The 18,152-nt window shown below is 42.4% G+C and overlaps 1 pseudogene; it reads left to right on the top strand.

Moving 5' to 3' along the window:
- The window catches only part of LOC129835656 (phospholipase D1-like), a 192,127-nt pseudogene that overhangs the window by 137,115 nt on the left and 36,860 nt on the right, over positions 1 to 18,152 (top strand).

Raw genomic sequence — 18,152 nt, 5'->3', positions numbered from 1 at the left:
GCTGTAAAATAGGCAAGCCAACGTGGGCTGTAGGGCCCAAGTAGGTAATGAAGGTGGGATACATGTTCGACAGAAACATTTGTTTGATGGGTAACAGCTCTTCCATTCCTGTTTCAGGAAAGTAAGTAAGCTGAACAAAGCCTATGATAGTAAGCTGGTGGGTGTTCATTCCGAGCTTGTTTGACGTAGTCGTTTTGTACGTGTTGCTGTTGTAGATGAACGAACCTGAAGAGAGAAGAAAAAGAGGAGAAGCCAAGCTTCGGCTTTGTTTGCGAAGAGGCACCATAATACTCTGTGCCGAATGGCCAAGAGGAGAAGACTGAGAGACACGAGGGAGGCAAAGTCTGAAACCTTCTATCATCTTACATTTACATTTACATTTAAGTCATTTAGCAGACGCTCTTATCCAGAGCGACTTACAAATTGGTGCATTCACCTTATGATATCCAGTGGAACAACCACTTTACAATAGTGCATCTAACTCTTTTAAGGGGGGGGGGAGGTTAGAAGGATTACTTTATCCTATCCTAGGTATTCCTTAAAGAGGTGGGGTTTCAGGTGTCTCCGGAAGGTGGTGATTGACTCCGCTGACCTGGCGTCGTGAGGGTGTTTGTTCCACCATTGGGGTGCCAGAGCAGCGAACAGTTTTGACTGGGCTGAGCGGGAACTGTACTTCCTCAGAGGTAGGGAGGCGAGCAGGCCAGAGGTGGATGAACGCAGTGCCCTTGTTTGGGTGTAGGGCCTGATCAGAGCCTGAAGGTACGGAGGTGCCGTTCCCCTCACAGCTCCGTAGGCAAGCACCATGGTCTTGTAGCGGATGCGAGCTTCAACTGGAAGCCAGTGGAGAGAGCGGAGGAGCGGGGTGACGTGAGAGAACTTGGGAAAGTTGAACACCAGACGGGCTGCGGCGTTCTGGATGAGTTGTAGGGGTTTAATGGCACAGGCAGGGGGCCCAGCCAACAGCGAGTTGCAGTAATCCTGACGGGAGATGACAAGTGCCTGGATTAGGACCTGCGCCGCTTCCTGCGTGAGGCAGGGTCGTACTCTGCGAATGTTGTAGAGCATGAACCTACAGGAACGGGTCACCGCCTTGATGTTAGTTGAGAACGACAGGGTGTTGTCCAGGATCACGCCAAGGTTCTTAGCACTCTGGGAGGAGGACACAATGGAGTTGTCAACCGTGATGGCGAGATCTTCACTCCTTTGAGTACCGAGCTCCGGTTGCTTGACTGGGTAGTGCTTCTACACCTGCATTACTAGCTGTTTGGGGTTTTAGGCTGGGTTTCTGTACAGCACTTCGAGATATTAGCTGATGTACGAAGGGCTATATAAAATAAAATTGATTGATTGATTGATTGATAGTCACGCTGTAGCGCATGAACGTTCTGGAATTCCTCTAGATTGTAAACTAAGGATTGTATTCTACTGCATCGCAGAGTCCATTTGGGCGCTTAGAGTACTGATTTTAGACACACGAGTGTCGCACTTGCTCCGTTCGGCCTCATACTTATCTAGAGATTCAGTGATGATATTTCCTCCGCTTACTTAGATATCAATAATTTCATCTTCAACACCTGAGTTCTCTCATCATTCATTGGGTCAGTGACTTCAATGAATTCTGCTGATTTGTCATCCAACTTAGACATTGTGTTCATTAACCTCTCTGGGATATGTGGGATGGTAGCATCCCACCTGGCCAACATCCAGTGAAAATGCAGAGCGCCAAATTCAAATAAATTACTATAAAAATTCAACTTTCATGAAATCACACATTCAATATACCAAATTAAAGCTACACTTGTTGTGATTCCAGTCAACGTGTCAGATTTCAAAAAAGCTTTACGGCGAAAGCAAGCAATGCAATTATCTGAGGATAGCACCCCAACTAACAATCACGGACCATCATATTTCAACCTTCCAGGCGCGACACAAAACGCAGAAATAAAGATATAATTCATGCCTTACCTTTGACGAGCTTCTTCTGTTGGCACTCTAATATGTCCCATAAAAATCACAAATTGTCCTTTTGTTCGAGTAATTCCGTCAACATATATCCAAAATGTCCATTTATTTGGCGCGTTTGATCCAGAAAAACACCGGTTCCAACTTGTACAACGTGACTACAAAATATCTCAAAAGTTACCTGTAAGCGTTGTCCAAACATTTCAAACTACTTTTCTAATAAAACTTTAGGTATTTTTTAACGTAAATAATCGATAAAATTGAAGACGGGATGATCTGTGTTCAATCCCGGAGGAAAATAATGTGTAGCATGCTTTCTGGTCACGCCCCTCTAACAAACAGTACACTTCACTGGAGCCTCATTCTGAACATGGCTACTTCTTCATTTCTCAAAGGAAAAACCTCAACCAATTTCTAAAGACTGTTGACATCCAGTGGAAGCGATAGGAACTGCAGAAAAGTCCCTTAGAAATCTGGATTCCCAATGAAATCGCATTGAAAAGAGAGTGACCTAAAAAAAAATAATCTGAATGGTTTGTCCTCGGGGTTTTGCCTGACAAATACGTTATGTTATAGTCACAGACATGATTCAAACAGTTTTAGAAACTTCAGAGTGTTTTCTATCCAATACTAATAATAATATGCATATATTAGCATATGGGACTGAGTAGGAGGCAGTTTACTCTGGGCACGCTTTTCATCCAAACGTGAAAATGCTGACCCCTATCCTAGAGAGGTTAACTAATCGTCTTTGGTCTGCAGCATTTAGACTAGAATATTATTGCTTAGAGTAACATTCATCAAAACTGTATGCAGGTTATCAAATTGCACACTCCTGTTTGTAGATAACTCAACAGATTCATCTAGTTTGGCATGGCCTACACTTATTTAGTTTTGTTAAATCAATTTGTTACTGTAGAAAACTATTTTGTTGAAGAGTTTGTGCTCGTACATCGTCATCATTTTTTTCAATTACTATTAAATGACGTTTTTCCTCAGCAAGCAGGATGTTTACCTCTTCTGTTTTTGTCATTGGTGTCCTGGTTCTCTCCACCTGTCTCTTCATGTCAACCGTTTCTTGCTCGTGCTTCTGCACTGCGGTACTAGACCGATGTCAATCTCTGATGGCGATACAGCAGGGCTAAACTGGCGTGAACCTTTACAATGCCTACGCCCAATGGTTGATTTTGGAGAGCGTTTTTCGCAATTTCTGCTGTTTTTCCGCAGATGGCATAGTTAAGGTTTGTATCGCTGCTGAGATCAATCCTTTTATATGTGAGGGTTTACTAATTAGCGGGGGACTGGGAACCACCCCCTCTGATTGCTTGCACATTATTGCTAAAAAGTTTTTTTTTTCAAAGTTTGGGTTTTGAGTTGTTGGAAACTGAGAAAACGTTTTAAAATCTATTTATAGACATTAATGAACCATCCAATACATTAATAATTAATCACTGTTAAGGATCAATCATACCTGTATAGGCTACCTGAGAAATAAACTTCAATTAATCTTAAAGCATTGCTCCATCTAGGTTAATGTGAAAAAGTTTTAAATATCTCATAATTTAAATGAGACACCGATATTCAATCAATTTAGATTGGATGGCTATCCTAAGTGTAACCCCTTGTTACAAATGTGAGCGTACGGTTGCTGTCACATGTAATATATATATATGTATATATACTGTATATTTTTTTCATTACTCACGATTCTTTACCACCAGGGGTCACTTATCCCACATGGGATTCACGCGAAGGTGGGACTTCCGTCAATACTGGATTAGTACTGTGGGAGATGAGCTTGCAAAAGCAAATTTAATTGAATAATCAATTGTAATGTGCTACGTGCTACCTGTCCCAGACCTGCTGTTTTCAACTCTCTAGAGACCGCAGGAGCGGTAGAGATACTCTTAATGATCGGCTATGAAAAGGCAACAGACATTTACTCCTGATTATTATTTGACCATGCTGGTCATTTATGAACATTTGAACATCTTGGCCATGTTCTGTTATAATCTCCACCCGCCCGGCACAGCCAGAAGAGGACTGGCCACCCCTCATAGCCTGGTTTCTCTCTAGGTTTCTTCCTAGGTTTTGGCCTTTCTAGGGAGTTTTCCGTGCTTCTACACCTGCATTGCTTGCTGTTTTGGGTTTTAGGCTGGTTTTCTGTACAGCACTTTGAGATATCAGCTGATGTACGAAGGGCTATATAAATAAATACATTTTTGATTTGATTTGATGGTGAAGGGAATAGACATGGATCTGGTGGCCAGCGATGGATTCAACGTTGTCGTCACCATGGATCACTCAGCTAAGGTAAGAATGATGACCTAGTAGTTTGTGTTTGTATCTGTGTTTGTTTGTCAATCCTTCTTGCCCCCTGCCTTCTTGCCCCCTGCCGGACATTTTTTTTTTTTTTTTTTTTACCGTTATTTTACCAGGTAAGTTGACTGAGAACATGTTCTCATTTGCAGCAACGACCTGGGGAATAGTTACAGGGGAGAGGAGGGGGATGAATGAGCCAATTGTAAACATTCAACAACACCAGGTCACAGTCAACACACAATACTACCCAGTCACTTTATTGGCTTTGCACACTAGTACTCTACTCATTTACTTGCTCCTCTACAGTTATTTATGTTTGGTGTGATTGTCTTGTAGTGTTGTGAAGATTGTATTGTTTTTACTTTTCCTGTATAACAAACTAATATAATCGTATCTCTCAGCAGATGAGATTGTTCTTCCTGGCCATGGAGAAGTCGGCCACTCGTTCCAAACTCAGCAAAAAAGAAACATCCTCTCACTGTCAACTGTGTTTATTTTCAGCAAACTTAACATGTGTAAATATTTGTGTACCCGCTAACTAGCTAGCCATTTCACATCCGTTACATGAACATAACAAGATTCAACAACTGAGACATAAACTGAACAAGTTCCACTGGCCATGGCAGATCTCAGTGGGCTCTTTGCTGGCCATGGCAGAACACTGACATTCCTGTCTTGCAGGAAATCACGCACAGAACAAGCAGTATGGCTTGTGGCATTGTCATGCTGGAGGGTCATGTCAGGATGAGCCTGCAGGAAGGGTACCACATGAGGGAGGAAGATGTCTTCCTTGCAACGCACAGAGGTGAGATTGCCTGCAATGACACCAAGCTCAGTCCGATGATGCTGTGACACACCACCCCAGACCATGACGAACCCTCCACCTCCAAATCTATCCCGCTCCAGAGTACAGGCCTTTGTTTAACGCTCATTCCTTCGACGATAAACGCGAATCCGCCCATCACCCCTGTTGAGACAAAACCGCGACTCGTCAGTGAAGAGCCCTTTTTGCCAGTCCTGTCTGGTCCAGCGACGGTAGGTTTGTTGCCGGTGATGTCTGGTGAGGACCTGCCTTACAACAGGCCTACAAGCCCTCAGTCCAGCCTCTCTCAGCCTATTGCGGACAGTCTGAGCACTGATGGAGGGATTGTGCGTTCCTCGTGTAACTTGGGCAGTTGCTGTTGCCATCCTGTACCTGTCCCGCAGGTGTGATGTTCGGATGTACCGATCCTGTGCAGGTGTTGTTACACGTGGTCTGCCACTGCAAGGGCAATCAGCTGTCCGTCCTGTCTCCCTGTAGCGCTGTCTTAGGCGTCTCACAGTACGGACATTTCAATTAATTGCCCTGGCCACATCTGCAGTCCTCATGCTTCCTTGCAGCATGCTTAAGGCACGTTCACGCATATGAGCAGGGACCCTAGGCATCTTTCTTTTGGTGTTTTTCAGAGTCAGTAGAAAGGCCTCTTTAGTGTCTTAAGTTATCATAACTGTGACCTTCATTGCCTACCATCTGTAAGCTGCTAATGCTTAACGACCGTTCCACAGGTACATGTTCATTAATTGTTTATGGTAGGAAACAGTGTTTAAACCCTTTACAATGAAGATCTGTGAAGTTATTTGGATTTTAATGAATTAACTTTGAAAGACAGTGTCCTGAAAAGGGGACGTTTCTTTTTTTGCTGAGTTTAGTACCCATTCCTGCAAGCTGAATTTAAATTATTATCATTATTTTTGCAGTCTTTCATGCCATCCAGTGTTGTACAGTATATAGTCAAGTGAAACACATTTTTTAAATGTTTTTCTTTTTAACGATTTGCTGTTGACAGTTCGTGTTCACGCTGAAATTTACATTATTTTGGCTCCAGTTAAACATACTGTATGTATCAATTATTGTACAGTATAATAATTTGTTCTAGTAATGATTATTTAATACAAACAATACCCGCAGTTGCTGTTTTAAAAATAATAAATATAGTGACAATATAGTGACAAAAAACCAAGCAGAGGTTCTAGCTAGTGTATCCCACTGTCCTTGGACTCTTGTCGGATGAAGTTGTTCGGTTTATCAAGTCCCAGGCTCCCATGACTGTTATGACCATTTATTTACAAGTTAATTGCAATTGGCTTTTTGCTTTAGTGCCGTCTGTACCTGATAGAGCAGATCAAGTCTCACATGCAGAAGTAAGCCATCTGGCGCGAGAGACTCATTGGGAGGAGGAGACTAGAGCACACCCAGAATTTCAGACTGAGCGGACGCACATTTGATCATCCCCAGGATGGTCCATTTACTTTGTGCTGTTATAATTTATGCTATTAAATCCTGTGATTTCATTGGGGCATTTCCCCCTCAGAGCAAATAGCTGGCAAAACAATCGAGGTGGAGCTAGCAGTCACTGAGGGACAGGGTAGTAAGTAACTGAACAGCTTGTTTTGAACAATATATTTTTCAAACAGGAAAATGTACAAATTTACTGCACTTATATGATAATCTAAAACGTTATCCATGAATTATATAATATATATATGTAATTCATATATATTATTTTTAACACAATTATTTTATTTTATTGGCCGGGCCGCCACTATAAATGAGTAGCCCTTTGGATATGGGGATTGTAAATATACATTTTTAAAAATGTAGATCTATTTTACCTTATGATTGCTGGAGAGAAATGTGAAACCAGTCATATGCCAGCAAACTGAAGCATAACAACATATGATCTTTTCCACATTGAAGGTTCTGAAATGCTGACATTATAACTTGTCATGAAAATTGGAGACCCAAGTGATATGCTTTGGTAGCCATGTACAAATGACAGTATAGCGCCAATCCCACCCAGTTGATTTATGATTTCTACAATGTTTTAATTAAATGTCCAGTCTGTTCACTGTTTTTTACAACTTGTGTCATGTTAAATATTAGCCACTATCAGTTGGCACCGTCAGTTATACCCACATCCATTTATAACTGTCACTGACTTTAGTGTCAGTTTCCTTACATTTAGCTCCATTCCATTCCATTGTTAGTTTACCTTTATTTCCTCTGTCACATTCGTGTTGTTGTTCCTGAGGATCACATTAGGCTAGCTTATTACAAGTTGTGCAATAATTTGTGACATGTAGGATATTTGAATCATTATGGAACACAGACCATAGGTAGCAGTTTAACCCTGGAGCCTGGTGCACAGTTCACGACGACTGGACCGTTGTAATAACAGTTCCATGATTAGTGAGGATTATTAGGGTAGATTTATAGGACTACTCTTGTATCTTACTACAGTATGTATCTTGCTTGTGTGTGTGTTCAGGGAGAAAAGGCGGTTCCGGGTGTACATAGTGATGCCTCTGCTACCCAGCTACGAAGGCGACATCTCCTCAGAAGGGGGCCAAGCCATCAAAGCCATCATGTACTTTAATTACAGGTAATCACTGCTCACACAATCTCACACCCTCTCACACACTCCTTCCCTAATTGCCTCAATTAAGCTCTAAATAAGCACTGGACACGCGCCTTTGCCTTAGAGACAGGCAAATTACAATGGCCATGCTAAAAACAACAGTTACCTCATCTCACGCTTAAAAGGCGATTAAGGAACACACAAAAACATCACGTCTCCCACGCAGTGCGAAAATGAGAAAAGAGAGAAAAGAAAGCTTTGATAAGCCAGTTCTGAGCTAAGTGGACAAAGAAGAAGGGATGGCCAGAGAGGAGAGAAATGGGAAAAGAAAAGAGTGATGCAAGTGGAGATGAAAAGAAAGACAAGAGGAGTGATGTTTGTTTCTTCTCTTCCCTACAGGACCATGTGCTGGGGAGATCACATCGAGAGACTGAAATGTGTGAGTAACTAGACGTCCCATTGGCTGCCAATTCATTTCACGGCCCCCTGAACACGGCCCCTCTCTCACTGCCCCCTGAACATTCATTATCGACAGTGCACACAACCTGCATATGTATAGCGTCAACTGAGCAGCACTGGCCCTTTTGTAAATAGAAATAAAGATCCCATGCCTTAAATGGGCTAATTCTCTGACTAACAACGCTCTGCATTAAGGGCTTTCATACACCTCGCTGCAGCCAGCAGTATTAATAGAACCCTAGTCAATTAGCTGAAATCGAACCCCCAAGTGTTGCCGTGTGAGGGGGTCTAGATGTTGGATGCTTTGACAGGAGAGAGCAAATAGTACAACCTGTGTGTGCATCTGTGTGTGTGTACAGTGGAAGCCTGCTGGATCAACTACATCTTGTTCTGTGGGCTGAGGACTCATGCTGACCTGGACAACAGACTAGTACCTGAGCTGATCTATGTCCACAGCAAACTGCTCATAGTGAACAATCGCACCATCATCATCGGTCAGTAAGATAATATACTGTAACAACAATACTATACAACACAACATAAAATAACATAACCACATCAAACTGCTCATAGTGAACAATCGCACCATCATCATCGGTCAGTAAAATAATATACTGTAACAACAATACTATACAACACAACATAAAATAACATAACCACAACAAACTGGTCATAGTGAACAATCGCACCATCATCATCGGTCAGTAAGATAATATAAAATCAAATCAAAACAACACAAGACAACGTGGGCATAGTGAATAGCGATATGATCATCATCATTACATTTACATTTACATTTAAGTCATTTAGCAGACGCTCTTATCCAGAGCGACTTACAAGTACATACATTTATACTTTTTTTTTTTTTGTACTGGTAAGTACAAAGTACATCAGTAAGCTGGACTGCATCTAACCCTATACACTACAAAACATCACATGACAAATAACTTCACAACACTCTCAGGAAGACAAACAAAGTACTGGTGCTGTGCAACCGTTTTTAGACTTTTGTTTGCTGTTGAAAAAGATAGAAGTACACCATTTGCCCAGTAGATGGCAGTGTCACCCAGGAAAATAGCAGAGAGCATGTTCCAGCTGCAGGCTATGCTGCAGTGTTTGGCTGCAAATGTGTTCTGGAAGCCATTAAAATAACATCTTTCACCCAGAACATCTGTCCCGTAGTTAACTAATTTCCTCATAAAAAGACACTTACCATACAGATACATGAAAAGAGATGAGGTGTACCCGTAATATGAGATGAAAGTCATTTTCTTCAACATCCAGATACCTAGTGAAAGGCACCCTAAATCCCAAATCAACACCTAGCCCCCAGAGATGTTTAAAAACTTTTCCTGTTGAAAGCGATATCCGAAGTATAAGTAGAGTAAATTTCACACATTAAAGGATACGTTTTGAGAACATTTTAGATTTTTAGATACAACTGCAAACTTCAAGGAGTAGGGTTTACCCTCCGCTTGTGCTATGTCATGACATACCTGGACCACCTATTGATAGGTAAGCAAATCAGGTGTTAAATGAGGTGCTAAGGAGACTAAAGTGGCACTCCAAGCACAATGTATAAGTTCATCCTGTGTGTCTGCTGGCAGGCTCAGCCAACATCAACGACAGAAGCATGCTGGGTAAGCGGGACAGTGAGATGGAGGTGGTGGTGGAGGACGCGGACATGGTAATGGCCGTGATGGACAGAGAGAGCTACCAGTTTGGGAGTTTTGCCCTGTCACTCAGAGAAGAGTGTTTCAGGTCATTCAAATTAATAAGAAAGAGTGGGGTAAGTTGAGTTGTTTTAACATTCAGCATCACTCCTTCAAAGGAAATATCATTTTCTTTCTAACAAAGACATATACATATTTCATGATGTTGTGTATCCCAGGAAATAATCAGAATTCATGGGAACATTACAGATTTGAAAACATAGCTTTTGAAAACAAAGTGGTCTCTTGGCACAACTAACCCCGGGTATGGAGTAAGTTGTGTTACGGGACAGGGTAAATTAAGCCGCCTACACATTTCTGCACTGAATTAAATATGTGACCGACCGGCTCGATTCGGTCTTATGTAGCAAAATTTGAAATGGATAACAGTAAAGAGTCAGAGCTAGAAAATGGTATATATTACACCGCAGTTGAGGAACAATGGGAAAGTAATTCAGATATGAAAAGTGATAAACTTGTAAACTCACTTTTGAGAAAATGGCCTTTGAATATTTTGGTACACCTACTAGAGAGCTTGTTTTGTCTACACCCATTCAGCATCGTTCACACCCTCTTAAGCCCAAGCCCCACCCATCCCTTTAAAACTTCTTAACCTGTTGGGGATGGGGGCGCTGTTTAGACTATTTATGCTAATGTGGCTAATTTTTTAAACGGCTTCCCACAAAATCCTTGATCGTACAATATGCATATTATTATTATTATTGGATAGAAAACAGTCTATAGTTTCTATAGGAGTTGAAATTTTGTCTCTAAGTGGAACAGAGCCCATTCTACAGCAATTTCCCTGACATGGAGTCAGATTTGAGAAACGTTGGCCACTTTTCTGAAGTCATTTAAACGGGCACTGTCGTTGCTATGACTATACGGACACTTCTTACGTCTTCCCCTGGATGCCTTTACGTGATGACGATTCCAACGGGCTCGATTGCTCGTTCACAGGCCCTACAAATGAAAAAAACCTTTAGCTAGCAAGTCTTTTCTTGCTGCGTAACGCGCGTGGAAGACACCGACCCTCTCCTGTTCCAAGCGTTAGTTTAGCCTGTTATATTTCTCCGGTCATCTTTTCACTCGTTATAGGAGTTACAAACATCACAAAGTAGTTAATTTAAAGCGTTTTATAGCAATTTATATCCGTTTAGTGCGATTTTGGGACATTTATTTTTGCAACGATGTGAAAAGTTGGGAACGCTTTTCAGTTCATCCCGAACGTAGTTGACATTTCCACATGGCAAGAGGACAGCTTTCCACCAAAAGACGATTTCTCCCAAGAAAGGATCCTTTGCCCAAGATACTGATGGAAGAACAGCTCAAGGTAGGACATTTTTATTATGATAAATCGTGTTTCTGTCGAAACATTTTAGTGGCTTAGGACGCCATGTTTTTTGACGTAGCTTCGCTTGGCGCAAACTGTATTGAAAAGTAAGGATAAATTAAAAAATGTAATAACGCAATTGTATTAAGAATTAAATTGTCTATCAATCCCTGTCCACCCTATATTTTTTAGTCACGTTTATGAGTATTTATGTATAAGAGTAGATCACTGTCTAAGTGGCGCAAGGACGTTTTCTTTACCAGCTTGTCTACATTTCACATTGTCTAACCATGATTTTGGTGGCTAAATATAAACATTTTCGATCAAACTGTATATGCATGTTGTAATGTGATGTTACAGGAGTGTCATCGGAAGAATTCTGAGAAGGTTAGTGAAAAAATTAATATCTTTTGGCGATGTTGACTTTTATCGCTCACTTTGGCTAGAATCAATGCTGGGCTGCTAATTGCTATGTGCTAAGCTAATATAACGATTTATTGTGTTTTCGCTGTAAGACACTTAGAAAATCTGAAATATTGTCTGTATTCACAGGATCTGTGTCTTTCGATTCGTGTATGCTGTGTATTTTTACGAAATGTTTGATGATTAGTAGTTAGGTAAACACGTTGCTCATTGTAATTATTCTAGTCCATTTGTGATGGTGGGTGCAATTGTAAACTATGCCATCTACCTGAAATATGCACTTTTTTCTAACAAAACCTATCCCATACCATAAATATGTTATCAGACTGTCATCTAATGAGTTTTTTTGTTGGTTAGAGGCTATAAATATCTTAGTTTAGCCGAATTGGTGATGGCTACTGGTGTTGGTGGACAAATAAAAGATGGTGGAATATGCTAATGTGTTTTTAGGTAATAGATGTACATCTTTACATATTGTGTCTTCCCTGTAAAACATTTTAAAAATCGGAAATGTTGACTGGATTCATAAGATCTGTGTCTTTCATTAGCTGTATTGGACTTTAATGTGTGAAAGTTAAATATTTTAAAAAAATATTTTTTTTGAATTTCGCGGCACTGGTTTTTCAGTGGGGGGGGGGGGGGAGTGCCGCTAGCGGCACGCTGATCCTAGACAGGTTAAGGCTAGTTGGGACGCTAGCGCCCCATCTCAACAACATCTGGTGAAATTGCAGAGAGTGAAATTCAAAATACAAAAATCGTAATATTGAACATTCATGAAAATACAAGTGTCATACATCATTTAAAAGCTTAACTTCTTGTTAATCCAGCCGCTTTCTCAAATTTCAAACTGGCTTTACGGCGAAAGCATACCATGCAATTATCTGAGGACAGCGCCCCGCATACAACAGCATTAAAAATATTTTCCAAACCAGCAGAAGCATCACAAAAGTCAGAAATAGCACTAAAATAAATCACTTACCTTTGAAGATCTTCCTCTGTTGTCAATCCCAAGGGTCCCAGCTACACAACAAATGGTTGTTTTGATCGCTAAAGTCCTTCTTTATATCCCAAAAAAGTCTGTTTATTTGGCGCGCTTGATTCAGTAATCCACCCGTTCCAGTCGTTCAACATGCAGACAAAGCAACCCCAAAAGTTACCAATAAACTTCATCCAAACAAGTCAAACAGCGTTTCTAACCCATCCTCAGGTACACTAATAGGTAAATAAATTATACAATTTAAGATGGAGATTAGTATGTTCAACACCGGAGAAAATTAACGAAGTGTGCGCCCTCATCCAAACGCGCCACAAGACTACAGTCCAAATGAGAGCCACCTTGAAAAACTACAAATTCTAGCAAATTTTTCCAAAAACAGGCCGTAAACCCTTTCTAAAGACTGTTGACATCTAGTGGAAGCCATAGGAACTGCAATCTGGGAGGATTTCCTTTGAATATCCCATAGACAACCATTTGAATGGGTGGTGACCTCAAAATTCCGGAAGGATTCTCCTCAGGTTTTCACCTGCCATATCAGTTCTGTTATACTCAAATACATTATTTTAACGGTTTTAGAAATTTCATAGTCTTCTATCCAATCGTACCAATTATATGCATATACTAGCTTCTATCCTAGCCTGAGTAACAGGCAGTTTACTTTGGGCACGTCAGTCATCCGAACTTCTGAATACTGCCCCCTAGCCCTAAGAAGTTGATTCACATGAGGCCATGTACTAAACAACCACAGATTTCAAGACTAAAGGCTGGTTTATACTACGGGTGTGTTTGCAAATTCAATCTGGATTGTCAGAGTGCGGTCAAAGTGCCCTCTGGGTATTCGTAAACTCACTAAGTATTGTCAGATTGTCCATTCAAAATTCAGTGTTTGATTTTGGCAAAAAAAAAATGCATATCTGTTTTGACTTTGTGATTATGGGTATTCAGTGTAGATTGATGTTTAATTGTTTAAATAATAGTGTAAAAGGTTTTATTTCATCCATTGTAGAATAAGGCTGTAACGTAACAATGTGTAAGAATGGAAGGGGTCTGAATTCTTTCCGAATGCACTGTACTACCAGTAGAAAGAGCCATTGGAGTATGATGGTGCGTGGAATAGGACTCACTAAAGTTCAAAATATCCATTCAGGACTAACCACTTACCAGAAGTGGCATTCTTTCTATGGTGAGCTTTGTTTACGACCCGCTCAGTATTCTTGCACTCCTCATTCCTTGCAAGACAGATTTTGCAAGAGCTGTGCAGGATAAAACTTGGATGGGACGATAGCATCCCTGAAGTTCTGGGTCTAAGATGGTGTAACTGGTTGATGGATCTGAACCAGCTGTCAGACTGCGAATTCAGAAGATGCATCAATCCCAGTGATTTTGGAGAACCAGTTTCAGCTCATCTCCATCACTTTGCTGATGCCAGTGAGAATGGTTATGATATTGTCACTTACCTGTTGTTGAAGAACAGAAAGAGTGAAGTTCGCTGTGATTTCATCATGGGTAAGGCCAGGGTCGCACCATTAAAACCAGTCACCGTACCACGTATGGGGCTCACAGCCACCACATTTGCTGTATGTGTAGACAAGATGATGAGAACAGAGTTACCACTCGAAGCATCAGTGTTTTGGACTGAGAGCACATCTGTGTTAAAATGTCAGAAATTAACTTCTACTTCCTCCCAAACCCGGATCCGGGAGCACCCCCATCAGTAAAAAAGCTGACTAGCATAGCCTAGCATAGCGTCACAAGTAAATACTAGCATCTAAATATCATTAAATCACAAGTCCAAGACACCAGATGAAAGATACACATCTTGTGAATCCAGCCATCATTTCTGATTTTTTAAATGTTTTACAGGGAAGACACAATATGTAAATCTATTAGCTAATCACGTTAGCAAAAGACACCACTTTTTTTACTCCACCATTTTTTTCCTGCATAGGTAGCTATCACAAATTCGACCAAATAAAGATATAAATAGCCACTAACCAAGAAACAACTTCATCAGATGACAGTCTGATAACATATTTATTGTATAGCATATGTTTTTGTCACGACTTCTTCCGAAGTCGTTGCCTCTCCTTGTTCGGGCGGTGTTCGGCGGTCGACGTCACCGGTCTTCTAGCCATCATCGATCCATTTTTCATTTTCCATTGGTTTTGTCTTGTCTTCCCACACACCTGTTTTCAATCCCATCCATTACCTATTGTGTATTTAACCCTCTGTTTTCCCTCATGTCTTTGTCAGGGCTAAACACCCTTTTCTCATCTGGACTGACCACCGCAATCTGGAGTACATCCGGCAGGCGAAGAGAATGAATCCTCGCCAGGCAAGGTGGGCCATGTTTTTCACTTGTTTTGTGTTTACTCTTACTTACAGACCAGGCTCCCAGAACGTCAAGGCAGACGCATTGTCTCGGCTGTATGACACAGAGGAGCGGTCCATGGATCGCACTCCCATACTCTCAGCTTCGTGTTTGGTGGCGCCAGTAGTGTGGGAGCTGGACGCGGACATTGAGCGGGCGTCACGTGCAGTCCTCTCCTCCTGAGTGTCCAGCTGGTCGTCTGTACGTTCCGTCTGCTGTCCGCGACCGATTGATCTATTGGGCTCACACGTCACCCTCCTCTGGTCATCCTGGGATAGGTCGGACGATGCGCTGTCTTGATGGGAGGAACTGGTGGCCCACTTTAGCTAAGGACGTGAGGATTTATGTTTCCTCCTGCTCGGTGTGCGCCCAGTGCAAGGCTCCTAGACACCTGCCTAGAGGTAAGCTTCAACCTTTACCTGTTCCTCAACGACCGTGGTCGCACCTGTCGGTGGATTTTTTGACTGATCTTCCACCTTCACAGGGTTACACCACGATCTTGGTCGTTGTGGATCGGTTTTCGAAGTCCTGTCATCTCCTCCCTTTGCCCGGTCTCCCTACGGCCTTACAAACTGCAGAGGCCCTGTTTACACACGTTTTCCGGCACGATGGGGTGCCTGAGGATATAGTGTCTGATCGGGGTCCCCAGTTCACATCAAGGGTGTGGAAGGCATTCATGGAACGTCTGGGGATCTCGGTTAGTCTTACCTCAGGTTTTCACCCCGAGAGTAATGGGCAGGTGGAGAGAGTTAACCAGGATGTGGGCAGGTTTCTGCGGTCCTATTGCCAGGACCGGCCGGGGGAGTGGGCGAAGTTCGTGCCCTGGGCAGAGATGGCCCAGAACTCGCTACGTCACTCCTCCACTAACCTTACTCCTTTTCAATGTGTATTAGGGTATCAGCCGGTTCTGGCTCCTTGGCATCAGAGTCAGACCGAGGCTCCTGCGGTGGACAATTGGTTTCGGCACACTGAGGAAACCTGGGAGGCAGCCTACGTCCACCTTCAGCGTGCCATAAGGCGCCAGAAAATTGGCGCAGACCATCGCCGCAGTGAGGCCCCGGTGTTCGAACCAGGGGACAGGGTCTGGCTCTCGACCTGAAACCTGCCCCTCCGCCTGCTCTGCCGGAAGCTGGGTCCGCGGTTTGTGGGGCCGTTTAAAGTCCTGAGGAGAGTGAACGAGGTATGTTATAGGTTACAACTGCCCACTAATTACCGTATTAACCCCTCGTTCCATGTGTCTCTCCTCAGGCCGGTGGTGGCTGGCCCGCTCCAGGAGGCTGAAGTGCGTGAAGTTCCTCCACCTCCTCTAGACATCGAGGGGGTCCCGGCGTATTCTGTTCGATCCATTTTGGATTCAAGACGTCGGGCGAGGGGCCTTCAGTACCTCGTGGACTGGGAGGGGTACGGGCCGGAGGAGAGATGCTGGGTTCCGGTGGAGGACGTTTTAGATCCTTCCATGTTAAAAGAATTCCACCGCCTCCATCCGGATCGCCCTGCACCTCACCCTCCGGGTCGTCCCCGAGGCCGGTGTCGACGCGCTGCTGGAGCCGCGCGTCAGGGGGGGGTAATGTCACGACTTCTGCCGAAGTCGTTGCCTCTCCTTGTTCGGGCGGTGTTCGGCGGTCGACGTCACCGGTCTTCTAGCCATCATCGATCCATTTTTCATTTTCCATTGGTTTTGTCTTGTCTTCCCACACACCTGTTTTCAATCCCATCCATTACCTATTGTGTATTTAACCCTCTGTTTCCCCTCATGTCTTTGTCAGAGATTGTTATTTGTCAAGTGTTATGTTTATTGTGTATAGGTGTATAAATCATAGTTTACCAGTGCAGCCACCATCACAACTCTCACCAAAGCGACTAGAATAACTACAGAGAGCAACGTGAATTACCTAAATACTCATCATAAAACATTTCTGAAAAATACACAGCGTACAGCAAATGAAATACAAAGATCTTGTGAATCCAGCCAATATTTCAGATTTTTTAAGTGTTTTACAGCGAAAACACAATATAGCATTATATTAGCTTACCACAATAGCCAGAAACACAAGCCATTTACCAGCAGTAAAGGTTAGCGATCGTAACAAACAAGCAAAATATATATAATTTTTGACTAACCTTCATAAACTTCTTCAGATGACTGTCCCGTGTGGCTCAGTTGGTAGAGCATGGCGCTTGCAACGCCAGGGTTGTGGCTTCGATTCCCACGGGGGACCAGTACAAAAAAAAAGTATGAATGTATGTACTTGTAAGTCGCTCTGGATAAGAGCGTCTGATAAATGACTTTAATGTAAAATGTAATGACAGTCCTGTAACATCATATTACACAATGCATATAGGGTTTGTTCGAAAATGTGCATATGTAGCGGCACAAATCGTGGTTATACAATGTGATTAGTAGCCAAACTTCAAGCAATCTGTCCGGCGCAATCTTGGAGAGGCACCTAGTCTAATCGATAACTAATCATAAACTTGACTAAAAAATACAAGTTGGACAGCAAATGAAAGATACATTAGTTCTTAATGCAACCGCTGTGTTAGATTTTTTAAATTAACGTTACTACTACATACAGCGTGCGCTAAAGCGAGACCGCACCGAAATTCATGGCGGAATTATTGTTTAACATTTTTCAACATAAATACGAATTAAGAGCATAAAGACTTCTTACTATTTGATGAGCTTCCATCAGAATCTTGGGCAAGGTGTCCTTTCTCCAGAACAATCGTCTTTTGGTTGAAAGATGTTCTCTTCTCCTGTAGAATTAGCAGCTAACGCTAGCCATGTGCCGGAGAGGTGTCCAACTCGCGATAGCGCGTGACAAAGAAATTCCAGAAAATCGCAATAAACTGATATAAACTGCTATAAGTTGGTTTAAATTAACTACCTTATGAAGTTTTTAAGACAAAAATCAAATTAAATCAGAGCCGGAGATAAAGAACTGCTAAAACGAAAGCTTTTCAGGACGCCATGGTGATGTCCCTCCTGCGTCAGGCCCCCCGTTGAAAAGGTCGGACCTTCCGTTCCAAGAGCTTTTATAGTGCCCCAGATGGTGCAATCCACTTCATTCGAATTCTCACCGCTTACTGACATCTAGGGGAAGGCGTATGCAGTGCATGTAGCCCCATAGCTTACATGGGAATTTGTAAACTGACACTAGAATAGAGACCTCGA

This window comes from Salvelinus fontinalis, chromosome 36, assembly GCF_029448725.1.
Source record: "Salvelinus fontinalis isolate EN_2023a chromosome 36, ASM2944872v1, whole genome shotgun sequence".
Taxonomy (NCBI): domain Eukaryota; kingdom Metazoa; phylum Chordata; class Actinopteri; order Salmoniformes; family Salmonidae; genus Salvelinus; species Salvelinus fontinalis.
Note: the sequence above shows the minus strand (reverse complement) of the source record. Positions and strands in the feature narration are given on the sequence as shown.